The sequence below is a fragment of the Lactuca saligna genome, chromosome 1 (genome assembly GCF_052625555.1).
Source record: "Lactuca saligna cultivar CGN05327 chromosome 1, ASM5262555v1, whole genome shotgun sequence".
NCBI lineage: Eukaryota > Viridiplantae > Streptophyta > Magnoliopsida > Asterales > Asteraceae > Lactuca > Lactuca saligna.
The window spans coordinates 149,371,440-149,377,991 of record NC_136417.1 but is presented as its reverse complement, the minus strand read 5'-3'; positions in this window follow the sequence as shown (position 1 = coordinate 149,377,991).

The window sequence follows — 6,552 nt, the reverse complement described above, 5'->3', positions numbered from 1 at the left end:
TCTCATTGATTTCGATCTCGCCTAGTAGGATTACAAGAGTCTCGTTGGACAGACACTTTTTCAAGTTCAATACGTGGAAAGTAGGATGTACGTTACTGAGTTCACTAAGTAGATTGAGTTTGTAAGCTACAGGGCCAATTCTAGCAAGAATCTCAAAAGGCCCTATGTATCTTAGATTTAGCTTTCCACACTTTCCAAAGTGTATCAAGCCCTTCCAGGGTGAGACTTTCAATAAAACACAGTCTCCAACCTGGAATTCCAAAGGTTTCCTTCTTTTGTCAGCATAGCTTTTCTGTCGGTCTCTAGAGGCTTTTAATCATTCACGAAACTGCATGATCTTCTATGTCGTTTCCCAAATGATTTCCAAACCTGTGTGAGTGCTTTCAGGAATTTGTCCTTTAGATAACTGTGTGTCACCCACCTCAACCCAACACAGGGGGTCTGCAGTTTCGGCCATAGAAGGCTTCAAATGGAGCAGCCTTTAGAGACCGAAGATCATGTGTCCCATGCCTTTCCAAAGTCAATCACGCAGGCTCGTAGCATATCTTCCAAAGTTTGAATAGTTCTCTCACTTTGTCCGTCGGTTTGTGGGTGATAAGTTGTAGTCATGTCCAGCCTAGTTCCCAGTGCTTTCTATAATGACTGCCAGAACCTTGAAGTGAATCTACTGTCTCTATCGGAGATAATAGATATAGGTACACCATGAAGTCGCACTATTTCTATATGGTATGTTCTGGTCAGTTTCTCTATCTTCTTTGTCTCTTTGATTGGAAAGAAATGAGTGGATTTGGTAAACCTATCGACGATGACCCAAATGGTATCAAGTCCACCCATTGTCTTGGGAAACTTGGTTACAAAATCCATATTGATCCGCTCCCATTTCCATTCATGTATATTCGGTTGTTGTAGAAGACCGGAGGGTTTTTGGTATTCAACCTTGACCTTTGTGCAAGTAAGGCATTTACTTACGAAGGTAGCAATATCTTCTTTTATATTAGGCCACCAATATAGTTTCTTGAGATCCAGATACATCTTATTTGAACCTGGGTGAATAGACTATCTTGTGTTGTGCGCCTCGATCATGACCACGTATCTAAAACCACCATGTTTTGGTGTCCAGATCCGGTCCATGAGGTATAAGGCCCCGTCATCCTTTCCTTCTAAGTTCTTATCCAATCCTCGAAAGGTTTCACTAGCCATATTTTCAGGTTTCAAGGCTTCAAGTTGAGCCTCCTTAATTTTTTTGGACAAGTGTGAATGCATAGTCATTGTCAATGATTTGACTCTACGACCAGAATATTCTTTTCGACTCAGGGCGTCAACTACCACATTGGCTTTACTAGGGTGATAACAAATTTCTCATTCGTAATCATTGAGTAGCTTGACCCATCGTCTTTGTCTCATATTGAGCTCCTTTTGGTCAAAGATGTATTGAAGGCTCGTGTGATCTGTAAAGATAGTGCTTTTTGTACCATACAGGTAGTGTCTCTAGATCTTCAGAGCAAAAACCACTACTCCTAACTGAAGATCATGTGTGGTGTAATTTACTTCATGTGTCTTAAGCTAGTGTGAGGTATAGACAATAACCTTTCCTCTTTGCATGAGAACACAACCAAGCCCTTCGTTGGATGCATCACAATAGATAACAAAGTCTTCTATCCCCTCTGGGAGGGATAATATTGGAGCGGTGCACAAGGCTTGTTTCAATGTTTGGAAAACCTTCTCTTGTTTCTCTTCCCAGTTAAAGGCCACACCTTTCTGGGTCAGTGTTGTAAGTGGTTTCGTGATTCTTGAGAAGTTTTTAATAAACCTTTGATAGTAGCCCACGAGACCTAGAAATTGACGAATTTCGGTAGGCGTCTTTGGTGCTGACCAGTTTTCAATGGATTTGATTTTGGATGGGTCCACGTGAATACCCTCTTCGCTAATTACGTGTCCCAAAAATTCGACTCTTCGAATCCAAAATTCACATTTAGAGAACTTCGTGTAAAGTTTCTTTGTTCGAAGGGTTTCTAGAATTTGATGCAAGTGTTGATTGTTATCCTCCTTACTACGAGAGTAGATAAGTATGTCATCGATGAATACAATCACAAACTTATCCAGGTGAGGTTTGCACACCTAATTCATCAAGTCCATGAATACTGTCGGTGCATTTGTCAATCCGAAGGCTATCACTACGAACTCATAGTGTCCATATCGAGTTCGGAAGGCTGTCTTTGGAACATCTTCCTCTAGCACTCGTAATTGATGGTACCCAAATCGTAAATTAATTTTTGAAAAGTAGTTTGCTCCTTGTAGCTGATCGAATAAATTGTCGATGCAAGGCAGAGGGTAATGGTTTTTGATGGTGAGTTTGTTCAGTTTTATGTAGTCGATGCACATACGGAACGATCCGTCTTTCTTCTTCACGAACAAGACCGGTACTCCCCATGGCAAGAAACTTGGTTTAATAAATCCTTTTCTGAGAAGTTCGTTAAGCTGACTGAAAAGTTCCTGCATCTCAGATGGATCTAGACGATAGGGAGATTTAGCTACTGGGGTAGCTCCTGGAATTAAGTTGATTCGGAATTCGACTTGACGCTTCGGTGGTAATCCTGGTAGTTCTTCTGGAAAAACGTCGGGAAAGTTGCATACTTCGGGGATGTTCTGAATGTCTTTCACTTCTTGTCTTGTATTGACAATGTAAGCAAGGAATGCATGATATTCCTTTCTTAAGCATTTTTGAGCTTGAATACTCGAGATGATGCGAAGGTTGTACTTGATTTGTCGTCGTAGATAACTAGAGTTTCGCTGTTAGGGAGGTTAATACGAACTGCTTTCTCAAAGCACAAGATGTCGGCGCGATGAAGACTCAACCAATTAATGTCGATTATGACGTTGAAACTTTTAATTGAGACCGACATAAGGTCGATTTGAAATGAACAGTTATCTAATGTAAGAGTACACCCTTTGTATATGCAATTAGTGCTCTCCATTTTCCCGTTAGCCATTTCTACTGTGAAATTTTCTTCTAGTGTTTGTGGTGGTTTTGAAAATAGATGTTTAAATGTTCGATTTATGAAACTCCTCTCAGCACCACAATTGAACAATATGCATGCATATGAGTTTTCGAGGAGAAACGTACCAGTCACCACAGTAGGATCGACTAGGGCTTCCTCATGAACGATAGCCAGAATCCTTCCCATTCCACCTGCATTTCCTCTCTTCGGGCATTTCCTCTTGTAATGACCCACCTCGCCACAACCGTAGCAAGCCTGGCCCACTACAACACCTGGGACTTGATTTAACGGCCTTATCGGCGCCTTGCAGAAACAGGCAGTGTGCCCTTTTCCTGTTGCAGTTAGTGCAGTGCATTTCCCGGTAGGGACCGATATGGTGGAAGTTGCATTTGTTGCACTTAGGCAAGTCGCTAGAATATTGTTTCAATGGCGCAACAACATTAGGTGTTATCGCAGCATGAACGGCTATGACCTGTTGCTTCTTAGCAGAGTTTTGCGCCACTTTATTCTTCTTGTTATCCCAAAACTTTTGTTTGTTTTCAGCAGGTTGGGAGGGCTTTGGAATTGCTAGGGTTGTTGTTGTCGATGGGGTGCAGACCCCATGATCAACAATTCGCTGTGCCAATTGTTTGGCACTGTCAAAAGTTGTGGGGTTTGAAGATAATACATTCCCCTATAATGGAGAAACTAGCCCCCAAATATACCTCTTTATCTTCTTTCCCTCAATAGGGACCATACTAGGACACAAAGCCACCAGATCTCTAAACCTAGCAGTATAGGCAACTATGTCGGAGCCCTTTATGGATAGGCCCCAAAGTTCCTATTCCATTTTCTGAACTTCACCAATCAGGTAGTACTCTTCAATCATTAGCTCCTTGAGAGCTGCCCAACCCATTGTATTTGACACTATCAGTGTAAGTAACTTAACGAGGCTGTTCTACAACATTACGGCCCTATCTGAGAAGGTGCAAGCCGCAAATTTTACCTTGCAACCCTTAGTACACGAGCAGATCTCAAAGATCGACTCCATCTTTTCGAACCATTACGACAGATCAATGATTCCACCACTGTCATTGAACATCGTTGGTTTGCAGTTAATAAAGTCTTTATAGTTACACTATCTCGAGCGTACGATAACCTCACTTTGAGTGTCAGGTATAACAGTTCCACTTGTGCTGGTATTGTTATTATGATATTGGGCCATAGCTGTCGCAACAACCACAACCACTATAGCATTAAGAGTTGTTGCATCAAATTGGGTAGGAGGATGTGTTGGTGTTTGAGTTGGAATGATCTGAGGATTGTTCCTTGTTGATTTGCGAGGAGGCATCTTTCAACTATAAGTTTACAAATATGAAGAATATGATAAGAATTTAATAAGAAAGTCAATGAAAGTGATTCATGAACTAAATCACCAGAGTTCAACAAATAGATGAGAGTGTGAGTTTGATAGAGTTCTAGCAGTAGAATAATGAAAGCATTTGGATAAAGACTTTCCCAGAAGCTTTAGGTAACTGTCAATAATGATGGTATTAAGATGTCATAAGTTCGGAAAATTGACCTAGAAGTAGGTCTTACATCATACCAAAATAAGAGAAAATTTTGACAGCACAAAGACATGATAGACTTAAAGTTCGAGGTCTTAACATAAAAGGAAAATTATACTAGCACCTAAACATAGATCTAACTTATATCCAAAAGATAGAGTATAGCATAGTCTACTTCCTGCTAGATCTTGCCCTGGAGTTAGACAATAGGCATTCCAGTTCGCACAAACGCCTGTCTTGCATCCTTAGATGATCTCGTAGTTCTTGAACTTCAGCTTGGGACCCTGTCAGTTCTCTCTGCAAGAAGTTGGTACGTTCTCTTGTCGCGTCATGTCGGTCTTCCAGATTACGAAGACGAACAACACCGACTCCAGCAGTAGTTTCGCTTTGTATCATGCGATTGATGGTAGCCCTTCCCTGTTCGGCGTTACGAGCAACATGACGAATCGGCACAGGGAGTGCTCCATCTATTGACTGTCCGGCTTCTAGGTTGTCAAAGCTTCAGTCTCCTCGAAAGGGGTAGTTTTCACCTTGTCCATTCCTCCACCTATCTAGTGTAGTGGCCCACAGAGGCGTCGGGCCATTAAAGTCTTGACGAGGGTTAGGATTTTGAGGAACCTGTGGTGTATTGAGAGCTTCTAATCTAGAATCGTCGTCTTCGGGAAAGTCATCAGCAAAGTCTTTGTCTAATTGAATTGCAGGTTCATCTTCAGCTTCGAGCCAACCGGCATTCACTTGATTAGGATAGTACGGATTACCAGGGAGATGGAATCCAACTGTTTATCTAGACGAGAAATAAGGATAAGAAATTTAATTAACAATTTTAAATTAAAGTGATAAACAAATAAAAGTTTCTTTAAGGGAAACTTACTGATAATCCTAATATGACTCTTACTGTTTCCTTCTATGAGAACATAGTGTATACCAGTTATATATCACTTGGGTATAATAGACCTTTGAATATGTAATCCTACTCTAAGTCCACATCCAAACAAGGAAAATGAAATAAAGCATGGATCCTACATTCTCACTCTATGAAATTTAACAATATATAACTATGATGCATGAACTAGGTACTCATAGAGCTATCAACAAAAACTTCCTGTTTTCGTGAATTTTGTTCTTTGAATGAATCATGTCTAAAATACTCCTATAGTATTTTACTTTATGTTTTGCTCTTTGGTATGTAGTGTAGGTATAGTTTGGTAAGTTTTAGGCCTGTCGCAACCCAACGATCACTCCTAAACACATGCTCAACGTATCTCAAGTAAATATAGTTGATATATTGATTTCAGATACGAATTCATAACTACCCAGGTTTGACTATAGTATCCAACATCTAATTACTTTTGTTATGTTCTAGTATGACACTAATATGTAGTATGTATGTACGTATGTATACTTTAGTTAAATATTTTAGTATTTAAAAGTATAACTCTTGGTTAGAGTGTTTTAATTTCAATGTGTTTATAGTTTGTATATCTTTTATCGGTTGATATACTCGATTCAATATAAACAAAGCTCTAATACCAATCTGTCACACCCCAAAACCGGATCGACGGAAACATTCTGGGGTGGATAACGTCATATACAGTATCATAACAATGCAATATAGTAAAAAAGCAACAACATCATCCATTGCATGAATAGTATAAGTTAATACAAATGTGTTCTGTAAAGTTTATAAGACACCAAAATATGTAACAAAATAAAGACAAGTCTAGAGTATGATCCGTCTTCTCAAAACCTGATCATCAGTATCTGCTACTGTCGACCTGAGAATACAAGTTATTTTAAAAGCGTAGGTCAGCATTTAAGCAGGTGAGATCATAAGTATTTAGTGACAATGTTTGTATAAATCTGCCGAAAGTGTTTGTAAATGTTTGATGTAAAAGTTTGTATATGTTTGAAATCTCCTAGAATATCCTATATTTTCTACAAGTACGAAAAGTAGTATTCTACCAAGACCAGACTGTTTTGTATGTTCGATCTTTGTAAAAGTGAGT